This window comes from Lissotriton vulgaris, chromosome 5 (assembly GCF_964263255.1).
Source record: "Lissotriton vulgaris chromosome 5, aLisVul1.2, whole genome shotgun sequence".
NCBI lineage: Eukaryota > Metazoa > Chordata > Amphibia > Caudata > Salamandridae > Lissotriton > Lissotriton vulgaris.
In genome coordinates, this window is record NC_141693.1 from 772,387,313 (window position 1) to 772,405,342 (window position 18,030).

Genomic DNA, 18,030 nt, shown 5'->3' on the forward strand with positions numbered 1-18,030 from the left:
ATCTGTTTACTGAAGGCCTAAGCTTCACTTAAGCATGTGAAGATCAGTCACCTTACCTGAAGATAAACTTAGATTTTGAATGCGAAGATGCTAGAGAAAATAGAAGAGAAAGGAGGTGTGTGGTGATGTTAAAATTGCACCCAGACACCACTAAGGAATGTAAGGAATTTTACTGCAGATCAAATTGTGTCTGCCAAATGATTAAAATGGGAGTTACACATCACTCATCTTTCATGGGGGCAACATGTTTCAGAACTATAGATGATCTAAGGATCCTGTGCCTTCTTCATGATCTGGCACCGTACATTTATATTCACAAATGTAGTGTGCTTCTGATCCAAAAGTTAAACAACTTGAGCAACCCTTCATGGGGTATTCACATGCCATCCATCTTTTCAGCACGGCAGGTAGTCATTTTCATGTCTAAGCAATGTCAATGTTGAAGCAGCGTTCAGAGCATTAAATAAGCCATGTGGGCATTGAAATCGGTGCCTCTCGAAGGCGGTCACTTATCACATAACATGAGACTTGTTAAAGGGGCAAAAAGAGAGGAGGGATAACATGGGATATAGGGAGGAACACGTGAAGGAACAAATAAAGAATGAAGGGAACAATGGAAGGAAAGTAAGGTTGAAGGGTTGGGAAGAAAGCTTGAAAGAAAGAAGGTTGAAAGGTATAGAAGGAAGAAAGAAGAGAAACAACAAAACAAGGAAGAGATGACGGGGGGGGTCAGATATGAAAAAGTGAAGGAAAGTGTGGTGAGAAGGAATGGAAGAAGAATGAAAGAAGGAGAGGAGGAGGGAGGGAAGAAATAGAGGGGAGGGAAGGAGGTAGGGAGAAAGGAAGGATCTAAGGAAAAGATGAAGGAATGAGGAGAGGGAAAAGGAAAACATGTAGGAAAAGAAAGAAAGAAAAAAAGAAAGAAAGAAAGAAAGAAAGAAAGAAAGAAAGAAAGAAAGAAAGAAAGAAAGAAAGAAAGAAAGAAAGAAAGAAAGAAAGAAAAATGAAAAAAAGATCAAATGGAAAAAGAAAGAAATGGAAAAGCTAGAAGAAGGAAAGGAGAAAGGTACAATTAAATGAAGAAAGAAAGCATTGAAGATACAAAAACGCACTATGAAATGCACTGCAGGATGAAGGAAAATAGCATACAATTCAACCAAGGTTTTAAAAGACTTGAAATGTGAAAAGATGGAGATAATCTCAAATAAAAAATGGCAAGTAAGCAAGAAGAGGTTGCAAAAATAATCAAGAAAAGTAGCAAAAGAAATGGAAGAAAGAAAGGAATACTGAAGTGAAAGTGGAAGGAAGAATAATTAAAGGAATCCTTGAAGAAATGTAGGGAGCACAAAGAAAGGGGAAAAGGAGGGAAGTTAGGAGACAGCAAAATGAAAAGGAAGGAAGGGAGGGAGGACGAAAAAGGAAACCGAATGAACAATACTAAGAAACGGTATGAAGGAGGGGCAAGATGGATGGGATGAAAGAGAGAAGAAGGAAGTAACAATACAACATAAGAATGAAAGCGCCGAAGTATAGGAGGATGCAAGGGACATATAATGGACTAAATATTTTTAAAAACAAGACAATATAATGAAATCATGAAACAAAGAATTCTGAAACTCCTAACACTCCCTGTGATTAATGAGAACGAACAGTTCCACAAAACCAGTTTTAAATAACCCTTTCCACCAGATTACCTTGTCACTGTATCTCAAAATGGCAACAGTAGCCATACACTCTTCCACGAAAGATCAATATACTAATTTTTGGGCACTATTCATTCTCCTGGCTCTAAATACTTTCTCCATTAATGCGTCTCTGTGGGGGGAAATCGCTGCTTTAGATACCAGCCCTTCTGGGATAACCTCTCTCCAGGGACTGCATCAGACATGGCGGTCTTCGAAGACTGGCAAACACAGAGACGACAACCAGCAGACACGGAGACAGGGCCCCACCCCGACGTCTCACACGCAAGAGTGTGATCCTTGCAGCCGGCTCCTGCTCGTCAAGTGCGCCACCGTCGACGGGAGGACACATCAGATCCATTCTGCTTCGCGCTTTCTTAATGAGCCTTAACCAAAAACAAATATGTGCGCAAGGTGGGACGCCATTCATCATCGCTTCCGTTCTTTTAAAGAGGGGACCGAGTGGTGTAAACAAGATATCTAATAGTAGGCCTAGAATAAGCCGTTCTGCGCCCATCGCTCCATCACTGGTGCCACCTGCAATAAATCTCTAGGGGCTCTCGCCCCCATGAGTAATGGGCCCTCCCTCTACCCACGAACAATGCTGCTTAACGCTTTTGTTCTTCTCCATATTTTAATCTTCAAACAATCTACATTTTTTATTTGTTTTCATTTATTGCCAAATTAAACTTTGTCTAATCAATTATCGCAATCAACTGAGCACACCATAAATTAGCAATATTTTGAAATGTTTTTTTCAACATCAAAATGCGTACGGAAACGTTTTTAATACACTATGTCATCAAGTCGAAATAGAAGATTATCACACCCAGCAAGTAAAAGTGCATTCATTTCTATGTGCAGTATTCTTAACAACAAAACAAACACACGGCCATATTTCAGAAGGAATTCCAGCTCTTCCATCCACTCCACGTGAGATGTCATAATGGATAAAAAAAATATGTTGTCTCCTGTTTTGTATTTATGAAAAAAATTGTTCGAAAAAGATCTTAAAATAAGTGCAAATTTGAAAAAAAACTATAAATCACACTACTACTGCTGCTACAACTACAAAACTACCCATTGTGATAATAATGATATCTTTATTACAGTGTATCACAATTATTTTGTTCGTAAGTGATTGCAAAAACTATTCATTTGATGACCCAAAAGAAAATCACTGAACACAATGAAAAAAAGTCACAGAAACATCAACGGATATTTTTATATTGGTTTGCTTCAAAAAGAAAACATAATTTGGCAGAAAAACAGCAATCTCACTTTCTAATTTCATTCGTTGTGCACACATTTGCCTAATCTACATATTCCACTGTGCTCAACATTTCCTCAAAACATATGATCTAACTACTTTTGAAAGAGTTCCTATACTTCACTGCTGATACCAAAAATATATCCCCCCACAGCTAGCCAGTAGACCTCTGAGCTGCAAAAGAAAAGATACAATCATTCATGTCTACTACAGCTTCTACATTTCACATCTCTTGGCAGAGGAACACTACACTGCTTATATACAAGCAAGTAAAACTTCAAAAAGAATAGAGTGCATGTAAGTTTGAACTGTCAACTTCTAATCGGACAACGATGGCCACCCATGGGGAAATGATTCCATTTGGTGGAGGAGACACAATCTTAGTCTTATTAAAGAGTGATACTATTAAGGTTCTTTTTTTTTAACTTATATTAAATAAGGATCAACCCAACCCCTGCACTTGTTTTCAGAGGCAAATATGCTCTAACTGAAGACATAGAGAATTACATTGCTTCCCATATAATATTGCATTGTTGTATACATTTCTGTTTTGCCAACTGTTCCTCCTTTTTAGGTCTCGGTACTATCCGGTTCGTCAGAACCGGAAGTAGCGAGATCTTATGTCTCTTAGAGGGGCTCTTCATCCCGCCTCTAATTTTGGCTCTCTCCCATTGGCTGGCTTCCTAAATGGAGGCCAGCCATTGGAGGAGAGAGCCTTCACTCCAAATAGGCTCCGTCCTTTTTGGATTTGGAGGTGTGTTCGGTGTTCTTCTTTCCACTTTTTAGGCACGCCTACTTCTGAACACCGAACACGACCCCAAATCCGAAAAATCCCTGAAGCTTGAGGCCGCCATTTTGTTTCCTTCGCAGTGAAGGTAAGCCGTTCCTCGCTGTCCTCTTGCGTTTTTTCCCCTGCCTTCTGCTGTCTTCTTGCCTTCTTCCCCCTGCCCGTGTATGTTTCTCTCCCCCCTCCCGCCCGCTGTCCGTGTATGTTTCCCGCCCCGCTGTCCGTGCATGTTTCCCTACCCCGCCCGCTGTCCGTGTATGTTTCCCGCCCCCCTCCCGCTGTCAGTGTCCTGTGCGCTCTTGTTTGTCCCGTCCGATTTGTTATCGTCACCATCCCGTTGTCCCCCCTCCGCAGCTCTCCTCTGTCCCGTTCTCCCCCTCCCTCCGCCCGCTGCTCTCCTCTGTCCCGCTCCCCCCTCCCTCGCCCACAGCTCTCCTCCGTCCCGAAACGTGAATAACATTTGTGCAACCCTCAGATAAACAATGAGCCTGAGCAACAGAAGCGTGAGTCAAGATGTACAAGGGCGATACGAGTGGCAGGTTCTCCGGTCAATGGGGCAATTGCAAGAACCAGACCAGGAAATGCGGCTCTCGTGCAAAAAACAATCTTTTTTTTTTGTCCTCATAAATGCCACCAGAATATATATGCTCTAGATGGGTCTCACTGTTGCCTCTTATACTGTTGTTTTTCGAGTCCGCCATGGAAAACAGTATCATAGCAGACAGAGAATTCCCAGAGGTAGGCTGCTTTCCTTATTCTACTCCTCCAGGCCTATTTTAGGCACCCTAGGCCTGGTGGAGGACAGGACCGACACAACATCTGGCATAATCACAGGACTGTTCACCTATTTAACCAGACCATCAGTTTAGACCAAACATTCTCAGTGTTCTCGCTGCGGCCAACCTGATCCATTTTACACACTTCCATTAAATACTTCAGACATACTGCGAATCTAGGGGGAGACGCTGACTTCCACTCCATGCAGATTTGTCTCCTTGCGATAACTATTGTGTAAAAAATAAATTGAGTATCCAAACTCTTGATATTATAGTCTTTCGATTGACCAAAGAAGACTAATCTGCGAGAACACGTAATAGTTATTGAAAGTACATCCCCCAAAAAATCTGTTATCGCTTTCCAATAGTTTTGAATGACTGGACATTCCAAAAAAATGTGTATATCATCAGCAGCGTTGTGGTTACATCGGGGACAATAATAGTTGTTTCGTGTTATCTTATGCAGTTTGGCCGGCGTCCAATAGACTCTATGAGCCGTAAACAGGTGGTTGCGCCTTAAATTAGCAGGTTTAATTAGCCTCTGTGAGAGAGAAAAGGAATCTAACCATGCCTTACTGACATCTTCAGGGAGCTCAGCTATACAATTTCCCCATAACTTTATTATCTCCAAGTACAGTTTACTCTCCTCTTCTTTGATCATTAAATTGTACCAAAATGATAGCTCCTTTACCCATTTCCCCATTCTACCGATTGCATCGAGAATATCTGTATCTTCCTCCCTTTGCATATTTTGACTGGACCACCAGGCAGACAACTGGTAGTATTTAAACCTAGTCAACCGTCCATCTGTAAGCTGTACTAACGTGTTCCAACTCACTAGGCCCGAATCTGCCAAGAGATCCCCCCATTTTTTAAACCCAGCTGTTTTCAGGGGTTGTGATAGTTGATCCTGGAGGCATTGAGGTGTACCAGGAGAATCCCATATTGGGGAGTGTGTGTGGTAATAGGGAATATTAAATGTCTTCCTCATGAACCCCCAATTTTTTAATGCAGTCTGTAAAATTTTAAGGCGAATTTTAAAAAACAATTTCTGGTCTCCAACCTTGAAAATGAAGTAATCATGGTCATAGGGTGAATCAGTTAACAAGGCTTGAAACAGGCGGCCCTGTCATGATGCGTCTAGCTTATTTGCAAGAAGCCTAAAGTTTTTAAAATGAAATGCATGACAGTATGTCAAAAGGTCAGGGAGGGCAAGCCCTCCTGTTTTTAGACCCCTCCTCAATTTTTTCCATGCGATTCTTGTTGACTTGCAGGCCCATATAAAGGATCCAATTTTACCTTGTAGAATGTTAATATCTTTCAGTGAGAATAATAAGGGGATGCAGTTAAATAAGAAGGTCAATTTAGGGAGAATTGTCATTTTAACAAGGTTGACCCGACCATAGATGTTTAAAGGCAAGTTCCCCCATCTTGTTAAAGTTTTATTAATATCTTTAACCACCTTTTGCCAGCTGAGAGAGGTGATATCTTTTAAGGATTGAGTTAAGTAAATTCCCAGGTACCTCATATTTTGTTTTGCACCTACTATATGTGTGTTGTTATTCCACCCCATAATCTCTGTTTTATCTTTAGTAATCTGGTACCCGGACAGTTTCCCAAATTCTTCCGATAGAAAAAATAACCTTGGGATTGCAACCAAGTGATCGGATGTATATAAAAGAAGATCGTCTGCGTACAGCGCCACCTTCAAAGGCAGATTTCCAAGTGGAAATGGTTGAATGGTATTGTCCTCTCTAATCCCACAAACGAAGGGCTCCATGTAAACATCAAACAAAAGGGGGGACAGAGGACAACCCTGCCTGGTACCTCGTGATATATCAAACCACTCAGATAAAATTCCGTTGACTAAGACCTTAGCCTTTGGGCAATGATATAAGGATCTGACCGCCTCTATAAAAATTTGGGGGAACCCGAAGGCCGCCATTGTGGCCCATAGGTACTTCCAATTGACCTGGTCGAAGGCCTTAGCCGCGTCTATGGCAACCAGCGCCAGTGGGAGATTTTTAGCGTTAGCATAGTCTATGGCCCCTATTGCTTGAAACGTTAGTTCATTTAACTGTCTCCCTGGAATAAAACCTCTCTGGTCAGGGTGGATTATAGATTTTATGACCTTTGATAGTCTAGTAGCTAAAATACCTGAGTAGATCTTCATGTCCGAGTTTAATAATGAAATAGGTCTATAGGACTCTATTCTTTTCAAGTCTTTATTTGGTTTAGGTATAAGCGTTATGATGGCTTCTCCCCATGAAGAAGGTATAGAGTAGCCTTGGATCAATAAAAGATTGAAGAGTTCCCTTAATGGAGTTATTAATTGATCTTTATTGTCCGAATAGATCTCTACTGGCAACCCATCAGAACCTGCAGATTTCCCCCTTTTCATTTTCTTTAATTGACCTAAAATTTCCCCCTCTGTTATCTCACTTTCCAAATATGCTTTATCCGATTCGGACATTTGCGGCAGATGTTTTATACTCAGCCAGGATTCTAAATCCATCCCCGCGGGATCTTTATCTTCCGTGTAAAGACTTCTCATAAAGGACCTAGCTTCTTCTCTTATCTCTGCGTCTGTTTCTATCAAATCTCCTGACTGTCTATGCACTAGGGCTTTGATGTTATTTCCCGTTCTCTCTTCTCTGGCTTTCCAGGCAAGGAGGGCTCCACACTTCTCTCCATACTCAAAATTCTTTAATCTGCTGGACTCCCATTTTTCTTTAAGAGTTCTTTCATCCACAATTTTTAACTGGAGCTGCAAGTCAACAAGTTCCTTCTCTAACAAATGTACTTCTCTAGAGTTTGTAAGAATTGCATTTTGTAATTCGAGATCCTTTCTAGTTATTGCTGCCAAATCTTCCTTTCTTTTTCTTTTTATACTTTTTCTCTTATGATACATTAAAGAACTTAAGACACCCCTCAAGTAAGCCTTATAGGTTTCCCATACTATCTGGGAGGGGGAGGATCCTGAATTTATTAAAAAGAATTCTGATGTTTTGTCTTTAACTTCTACTTTTATCTGATTATCTAATAGGAATGATCTCTCCAGTGTCCACCTTGGTTTTGGTGAAGTTATATTCAGTTTAACTACCAATTCTAAAACAACATGGTCCGATAATCCTGAGGGCGTGAAGGAGAGATAGCTAATGTCCTTGAGAAGATGTTGGTCGACTAAGAAGTGGTCTATTCTGGAGTAATTCTTGTATTTTTTACTATAGAAAGTAAAACCTGGTTGAGATCTATATTTTTTTCTCCAGACATCTACAAGAGTAAAGTCTTTCATTAAAACATCCAGGATGGCAAGGGATTTTAAGGGAGCATGGTATTTAGCCCTAGAAGTTCTATCTAATTTTTGATCGAAAACCAGATTAAAATCCCCACCTAGGATTAGAGGGCCAGTTGTCGTAAATAAAGCTAGTTCTAATTTGGAGAGCGGAACCGGATTGTCCTCATTAGGACCATAGTACACTGCAATTGTATATGGGGTAGTTTGGATGTATACTTGTGTAACTAACCACCTGCCCGATTGATCCGTCTCGAAGCTTCTCAAGCTTATCCCGCTGTTTGCTCGAATTATGATGGAAACTCCCCTAGTAACACCTGATTGCCTGGAACTGATTACATCTTGAACCCACCTACACTTTTTAAAAAGAGAATCACATACTGCTGCCTCCAGATGTGTTTCTTGTAGCATTATAATTTGGGCGTCCGAATATCTTAAAAATTCACAAATTCTATTTTGTTTTATTTTTTCCCCTATACCGTTGATATTCCACGACAGAACCTTAAGTTTATACAAATTTATCATAATTCTGATGTACGCTCGTGCCCATCCAAATCTGCTCCATAGGCATCGTCGGCGTTCTTCCAGCATAAATGTTAATGTGCACTGGTCTGTGGTCTGACCAGCCTCAGCCAACTGCAACCTCAGTAAAAGTAGAGAAAAGTATATATATTTTTTTTTTACCATACAATAGTATAGTAAAATGCGCAGGGGGCTACTAATATCAACTACTGTCCATACCCCCTTGAATATCTCCTTACCGCTGATTACCGCTGGTTACTGCTTTCCTCTTAGGGCATTCTTAAAAAAGCGCCGCATGCCGATGTTAAGCGTTTTAAGGGATACATGACCTGCAAACACAGCATGCGTCTTGGCTGTCCACCTTCGACTACGTCTGTGAACACCCTGAAGAGGCGTCTCGTCAAACACTGAGCCTCGCTGAGCTGAGCCAATTCCGAACACCCAGCAGGTCCTAACACCGCCTGCTGCAGTACCTCCTGTAACAGCCGTGATTCCTCGGACAAAAGAAGCAGAGGAGCCGGCTTAGAATTACCGTCAGCGGTTTGCGGGGAAAAAACGCGTCTATCACTCACCTAGACAGGGGAAAAAAAAAAGCTCTCGCTAACATGCTGCTCTCATTCGGTCATCCGGACGCCTCAGTGCTGCCACGACCGGCTCTCAGCCCGCCGCCATGTTCCTCGTGGGCGGAGCCACGCAAAACTCCCCAGATGATCTTGCTGCGAAAAACAATCTTTAGCAGAAATCTTTATGCAACTTCTTGGATGGAATGCACGTTCTAGGCATTACTTGATTTTCTCCTCGCACAAACACACGGTGAGTCACAGGTGTAGTACAGGGGTCAATGGGGCAATTGCAAGCACCAGACCAGGAAATGCAGCTCTCGTGCGAAAAACAAGCTTTAGCAGAAATCTTTATGCAACTTCTTGGATGGAATGCACGTTCTAGGCATGACATGATTTTCACCTCGCACAAACACACGGTGAGTCACAGGTGTAGTACAGGTTTGCAGACAGGCTCTGAGTGGCGGGTTGTTGTGGTCTGACTGCGTGTTTGTAGGTTTCCAGTGAGACTTTGCCGCAGGCCAGGCTCAGGGAAGCATATCCTATTGTTACGAGGCTGCCATCCCATTGTGTATGTCTCCCTCCGATTGCAGTAGAGGCTGTCCCGCTTTTTTTGCTTACATTTTTTGTTTGTCCCGTGTTTTTGTCACCATCCCGTCATGTATGTTCCCCTTTTCCCGGTGTGTCCATGTCCTCTCTATCTCACTACCTCACAAACTCACTCACTGTTTCTATCTCACTACCTCAGAACATCCCTATACCTCACTCTTTCACTACATCACTTTCAGTCTCTCACTACCTCACTCTCTATCTACCTATCTCTCACTACATAACTCTCTACTCCACTCTATCTCACTACCTCACTATCTCACAACTTCTCTCTCTCAAAACATCACTACCTCACTCTCACTACCTCACTCTCTAGCTCACAACCTCACAACGTCACTCTCTTTCTCTAACTCACTACCTCAATCACTCTCTATCTCACTACCTCACTTCTATCTCACTAACTCACTTTCACTCTCTTTCACTATCTCTTTCTCTATCTCACTACATCACAACATCACTCTATGCTTATATCTCACGACCTCACAACATCACTCTCCCTCACTACCTCACTCTTTACTACCTCACTCTCTATCTCACTACCTCACTCTCTATCTACCTCACTCTCTCTCACTACCTCACTCTCTCTCTATTTCAATACCTCACTCGCTCTCTCTATCTCACTACCTCACTCTCTCTCTTCTAATGCAATAGGTATCACATATGCAAAAAATAAAGCTAATGCCAATACAAATAACAATGCCATTTATTTAGGGATACAAAAAAAGATAAAAAAATAATGAGCAATTCCAATAGCTCTACCTATAATATTGCCGAGACCGTTGCATTGTAAATGCTTGTTCACAACATCCCGGGGAGCTGTAAGAATGGATCCAAGGACAGAGCAAACATCACTGTTACAATTAGCCCAAATCTGTGACTATTAGACAGATAAGGATGCTTATACAGGGTTTGTCAGTTTAATGTTGCTGCAGGTTTACACCACAGAGATATTCACAGAAGCAACAGGACTAGTATAGTAAAGTATTAAGAAATCTCTAGGTCCTTCTCCGTGTGCAAAGACCATGAAGAGATTGATTGGAGACACTCATCAATTGCCTAAGATAGTGTTTTTCCTGACAATGGAGTTACGTTAAATTCATATAACCGCAAACACCTGCCACATAGGTTGCTCTTGGTGAGGATTCTGCATTGTAGACTGCCCAGAGTTGCTCTATGAGTGATGCCCAAACTTGGCATGAAGAACTCAAGGCACAACAAGGAGAGTGGTGATGCGTAGTTTTATCATTTTTTTTTAAAGAAGAGTGTCATCTTGACACATGGATTACTGAAGATCAGTGGTCACAGTTAGTTGATGGTGGTTTACTGGTTTCCAAGGGCCTGAATACCAATCAGAAAAAGACAAACGTCAACGCGTCAAAGGTTGCTCCTGCTGCCATGAACTTATTTATCCAAGTTATAATCAGAGAATAGAAAATTCACAGAAGTAGTTGTGGACATTTGAACACATGCATAGAATGTTTTCTAATATTTGTATCTACCTGTGAAATCCTTTTCAGAGTAGAACATTCCTTTTATTACGCCTCAGAAAATAACATCTTGCTGGGGGAATTTTCAAACGTATTCCCTTTTTAAGGAGAACTAGTTCTCTGTAGCTTCAGATGGAAGTATAGACAATTATGGCTCTCAATCTTTATGCATGTCAGCAGTCGTATATTAATATTTTGAAACTTGTTTGGCTCCCAAACAGGCCTCTGTCGCTTACCTGTTTCCTTTGCACAGAGTTTCTGTCACATTTCCGAGCCAACTCTAAATAATGCTCATGGAGGTCTACGAGAGCCTCTTTGTAACGTAGGTTGGAATAATCCGTAAGAGCATATTTATCAAGGTTTTGCATCTCCCTTGTGTCACGCAAGGGGAAGCAAGGGGGTCACAGAACCTAAATGAGATTTCGCATCTACGCAAGGCCACCTTCCCTGGCCATGAATAGCTTGATAAATCTAGAGTAACGCAAGGCAGCACAAATCACTGCCTTGCGTTAATATGCAGCAAAATTGATAGACGTGGGAATGCATCATAATTGTATGCTTTCCAGCCAAGAGGCGTAACAAGGAGAAAAATCTTTATAGGATTGTTTTTGTGCCGGAAGGTGTCCTTTAATGCACAAAAACAATCCTGCCTGCAATGCAGGCATCCTTGCACCATGACACAAGAGGGCCTGCATTGGCACTAGGTAGACAAAAGTGTGCCAGCACTGGGAAAAGGCAGGAATGTGTCATATAATGGCATAAGTGGCACATTCCTGTCCTTTCCCTTTCACACAGCGTAGCACAGTGCACCAAGGTGGCTTGCTGCGCTGTATGACTTTTTTTTATAAATAAGGCGCATATATTTTAGTGGGATCTCATTGGATCACAGTGCAGAATTAAGGTTTTAACTAGTGTCCAAATAAGGCACAGATCTTCAAACTTTGTACTACCGATCTGCCATTGAAAAATATTTTTGCGTTGGGCCCTTCTCGTCTCTAATGTGCGCAAGGGACACGATAAAATGTTTGGATGTTCCGATGGTGTCACAGGAGAGGAAGTTTATTTTTGCATAGTTAGGATCGCACTGCAGCATGACGGGAACTGGAGTGTGCCCTTCCTCTTGTCTCACTGCTATTTTCTATGTGTCATGGTACTCTTTTCCTGTTACGCTCGATGTCACCCGCAGATCTCTCAAACCTGTGCCTCTCTCAACACTATCCACCTCTCCAGTCACTTTACCAGCTCTTAAAGTCACTGAACACCTCATCATGTCACTGCCTCATATCTCATAGCACAGTCAACCTCTCTCATGCCACTGTTCACATCCCCTCTGTCTGTCACTGTCCACCTCTCCTCTTCTGTTCCTTCTCCTCTTGGGGTCTCCTTCTCCCATCACCGCTCATCTCTCCTATCGCTGCTACATTCTCCCATAACTGTTCACCTTTGGTCACTCTGTATTCTCAAACTCCTCACATAGTTTCACTCACCATTTCCCATCACTCACTACATATCAGGCCTCCTTTTCTGTCTCATAGTCATCACTGCCAACCACCTGATAGCACTGAAAGGCTGGTAATGGAGGGACAGAATTAGCAGGATATCTCACTGACTTCCCCTATACCAATTACACAACCGGTATCCTGCAACCCAATAGAAGGAAAGCCGTCCCCAATACCAACAGGACTAACGAGGAGCAATCTGTCCCTAGGAAACCCCTCACAATCCATCCTCGTCTTCTGTCCGTGCAGGTAACCTACACTTTTTAGAGTTGTCATCCTGCTACACTGAGCTTCCACCTCTCCTCAATCATTGGCACTAGAATCTTCTCGCGGGCACACAGATGTTTTAGACAGCACAAGCACAACTGCCTACAAAATATACCCTAAAACAAGTACCACCCAACATTGATAGTGTAATAGGCAACACCACCATAAAGTATGTTAGCCTTGTTTTGAGCTGTTTTCTATAGGCAGTTGTGCATGCTTATTTATGGAAAAATGAAAGAGCCCCAATTTCTTTGTTCTGCACTTGACAGCCCCTGAAGATAGTATCACAGTTTGAAGACCTCTGAACTATAGCATCACATGATCACCCTGTGTGATCTGTGTTTTATTCTGAGCTGTGATAATGTTTCAAGCTATTCCAGTTAACCTTTAAGCCCACCTATGCCTTCATGTGATCTATATAATATGAGCCCTTTGATTCATTGAGCATATGTGGATCATCTCATGAACTTCATTAGTCACCGCACACACTTATTCACAATTGTTCACCCTGTGATTTTGATCAGAGACCATCAAATAACTTGTATGATATTTAATGGTTATGAAAGGAAGCAAATGCATCATGTGATCTTCATGGACCAAGCTTAGGGATCACATATGCATCATTTGTCATAGAGCCCGAGTATGACATAACAAAGTAAGAATGATCAAAGAGCTAAGAGAATTCTAGACATAGTCTCCAATAGTCACAGTGCCAAGCTAAATCTCACGAGATCTCCATTGTGTACAGGCATCAGCTAATCACTAATGTAATATATGTAAATCAAAGGCCTCCTAACATGAATTACTGTGAATGCAACATGTGCTCTCCATGAGTCTTAGGTTACTACCCGAGTCATCATTTGATCTCCACAGGCCACACTGTCTCACTCAGGCATCACATGATATATAAGAGTGAGAGAGTCAGACTAGGGCATCATGTGGGGTATGATATTCGAAGAGCAAAAGACATGGCGCCTTGCTAGAGCTTCGCATGACCTCTTTGCCTCATAGAACTCTTATAAGACAATTGTATTGTTTCCATGAGTCATGGAGGCCACCTATAGCATCACATGATTCATATGTCCTATACGAGGCCTCTCATAATCTCAGCCTATTCACAAGGAATGTGTATTCTTGTAATACGTGGTTGCAGTACTAAGGCGGATAGGACTGATCGGATTTTGTCATTTTCAGGATCAGACATAGGATGTAGGGGAACAATACCCACATTTTTAGCCAAGGACTTCCAATTATTTGCAATATTTGCCTATTTTGCATTACGATGGCTACCAGTTTTGTTTCTTGTACAGAAACAACAGCTAGGGCTTGTTGAATCATTAATGTTTTTCAGGAAGGTGGATTTCAAACTGAATTAAAAACCTGAAATTCCTCTAGTTCACTGTTCTATGACTTACTGGACTATTGTTGCACACATTTACCTGAATTATTGCTTCCTTTCACAAATCAAATAAATCCTTCTTTTGCGTCACTATTGGTGTTAACAATCAGATTCTTTTTTTTCATTAGTCCCTTAGGGGCATATTATCAAGGGGGTTTATCTCCGCTTTTTTTTGGCTTTAAAAGCCAAGAAAGCGGAGATAAAATTATCTCCCTATTACCTAGCTGTCGCTAACTCCAGTTAGCGACAGCTAGTAGGAAATAGCGACCATCTTGGGCCCCACTTTGCATGTCAGTGATATTTATCACTAATGACATGCAAAGTGGGCGTGCCAAGATGTTAACGACTGGAAACAGTCGCTAACATCGCTATCTCCTATTACCAACTTTTGGAGATATTCGCGCTAAGCGTGAATATCTCCAAAAGCTAACACCTGCCCTGAGCAGTTCTTAGCCATGTTATCCAATGGGAGGAAGATAACATGGCTAAGAGCATTAGCTCGGTAATGCCTGAATATCGCTGACTTTTCAGCGATATTCATGCATTGCGGCCGATTTTTATCGCATTTGCGATAAACCTTGGTAATACCAAGGTTTATCTGTGATAAAAATCGCCGCAGCTCAGCGGTAAATTTTTGTCTCTAACCAAGTAATAGCGATAATTATGGCTATTGCTTGGTAATATGCCCCTTATTTCTTTTACCCACAAATGATTACTATAGTGATTCTTTTTGCCCTAAAAAATCTTTTGACAAATATTTTTGTTTTTGTGAGGAATGACTCCTCACTATGTCTTGCTTGAAGCACATTTGTGGGGTTACTTTATGGGTGATTTGCATTTAGTTGTGAACGTGAATGTTACGAATATGTGCCTGATTTTCTCACAGCGTAATAATTTTGTCATAGGTAACTTAGCTAGTTACATCTTACCCTCTTTCGCGCGTCATTTCCTGCCTCACGTCTCTACCTTTTAAAGTGTGCAATGTGCACTGTAAACAAATTGCATAACCACGTTTTCAGAGAATTACTGAGGCACTGAGAAATTGAAAGGATACATCCCTCAAATATCAACATTAGATGCCATTTTATACTGATTAAATCTGACAATCACATTTCTATGTACATCATCAGCAGAGATGCAGCATCCAGTGATGATCACATCACAGATCAGGGGAAAAGCTGTGAATACTTCTACCCTACAACTTTACCAACACTTAGCCCGATTCACAAAAAAGTAGGAAAAATGGCTTTTTCTTGTCTCTAAGGACTCTACTGTCCTTACCACTGCTAACTAGGGCTAAAGTGTTTGTTCTCTCTCCTTTAAGCAGTTTAGAATTGGCTTATAACCAACTAGCATATTTAATTTACTCATAGGCCTCAAGTAAAGAGGCACTACTTGTGTCCAGGACTGTAAATTAAATTCTACTAGTGGTCCTGCAGCACTGATTTTTCCCCCAAATGAAGTAGCCCTTTAAAGATATACAAGGACTCCCATTGCAGCCTGTGTGTAGCTAACCTGCCATTTTGACCTGGAAAAATAAATCTTTTGTGAGGCCCGAACCTTTCTGTTTAATACATATAAACCACTCCTAGTTTTTGCCCTGGACAGACCAGAGGGCAGGGTGTGTGTATTTAAAGAGTTGGGCATGTACTTTTAAGTTTTCTATGTCCCAGTGGTGAAAAGTCTTAAATTCATTTTTAACTACTGCAAGACCTTCTTCTCCCCTAGGATAACATTGGAGTTAGCTTATTACATTTATTAAGATGTAACTTCCAAATGAGAAAAGGTAATCAGTGCATGTTCGGTGCCTTTGGAATTTCAATCAAAAATCCTCTTTTAACCACATCCGTGCTGCCCCGATTTACCGCCGGTGCTGGGCCCCAATGTTAATGGGTGTGGTCATGACGGAACGGTTCCGTCATGAGCACAGCTCCACGGATGCTCATGATGGAACCGTTCCATCATGAGCATCGAATGGGTTAAGGTAAAGTCGGATTTTTAATTACAATATGAAAATGCCACTTTATAGAAATTTGGCATTTTCATGCCTTAGCCATTTAGTGCATTTAGTCTGTCTCTGGGTCACATGACTGGGCATTGCTGACAGGTGGGCTTTTTGCATTCCTCCTATAAAGTCACCCACAATAGAGGGCGTAGGTGAGCTTGGATGGGTCATCAATGGCAGGATAGGGGAGGAGCTTGGCACAGACCTACTATCACTTGAATTGGCTATGTCCTGCCTCCACACAAAGGGCTGCATACCCGCTGTATTTAGTCTGGAGCCAAGGAAGGGGAGGCAATAAACCTGTTCACTTTAAAGGAAAACCTCTAGAAGCTTCTCCCACTACAAAGGAGGCACCTGTTATAAATATTGGACCAATTCCTCAGTACACTTCTGGCCCTGTGCATACCCTGCCAGAAAAAATACTGCTTTGCTGCTGAAAGGACTGCCACTCTGCTGGACTGCTTCCCTGATGCTTTGCTGGAGTTCTGACTTGCTTGTTTGCTGCCCTGCTGCCCTCCTACCTGTGTCAGTGGGATTGGACCTGCACCAGCGCTGGTCTCCTGGCCTCGTATTCAGAGCCACAGGGACATAACAGGCTCATAATCACCTGAAACAGCTCCCAGATACAGCTGGAGAAAGCCCCAACCCCCAAGTAGGCGGCTCATTTAATTGACCCTTGGTATGGCTTCAGAGAGGCTGATTTGAAGATTATGGGCTCTTTGCGTCCGCAAACCGGCCAGTTGGTGCCAAAAGCTTGTAGCACGCAAAGCCCGCCAATGCGAAGTTCTGTCAACTCGATCCATCACGCTACAGCATCAACTGCTCATGGAGTGCACCATAGCGAAGCTTGGGTCCGCCAGCTCGTGACAACCACAGGATCGTCGCCCTACAGCGATGACTGTCCGCAATGCCAGGCCTGCATTTCTCACTGCATCGATAACCACCTGCAATGTTTATTTGCTTCTCATGACCCCCTCAATTGCGAAATTGACTTGTTGGGCTGGATTGAAAAGGTAACATTTCAGCAGGACTAACCTGGTCTCTGTATCTGACCCACATGCCATTGATGTTGGCCTGAATGTATGACTTTCTCCTAGGGTTGCACAATCAGATAGCCGAAGGTGAAGCTTTGGGCTTTTTGGCACTATTTTTACTTACATCTTTAAACTTGCTTTTCTCTGGTTCTACCAGGTGAATTTTTGTTGTTTTGGTCTTGTTTTATTTAGTGAATTTTAATTTTGCTCTATTCGTCTAAATTGGTATGGGATGCTTCCTCTGTTATGTTTTCATTTTTTTACTGTTTGAAGCGCAGCATAAATACTTCACACATTGCCTCTAAGTTAAGCCTGACTGCTCTGTGGCAAGCTACCTGGGTATTGATAACAGGTTAATTTGGGTATTGCTTGTGCCTCACCCTGACAAGGATTGTGGTTCCTGCTTGAGTAGAGTTTCACCCCCTTCAACCAGTAACCCAATTTCTTGCACTTCCCCTGTCCCAACTGGAGGAATGTTGTCAAATAGTCTAACCACTAGCAATCGCTCAGCATAGCATTCCAGACCATGGTTTTTCACCCTCTGTGCTACTCTAGACAGAGGGCCTGATTTGCTGTTTGGTACACAGAGTAACGGCAGACAGAGTGGTGGAGGACTTCACGTTAGTCACCCTGCCTTTAGCCTGCTCCGCGGACATCTCTACACATCGGTAAGAACTGGCATCATATCATTGTAGGAAAAGTTTGACAGATGGCTCTGACACAGATGATGCCAGCTGGCAAACCTTTCCAACGTTTTTTCTTTTTCAAAAACAAACTCCTATAGCAGGAGCTTGTTTTTGAAAAACAAATAATTAATGACCTACACACCATGAGAGTT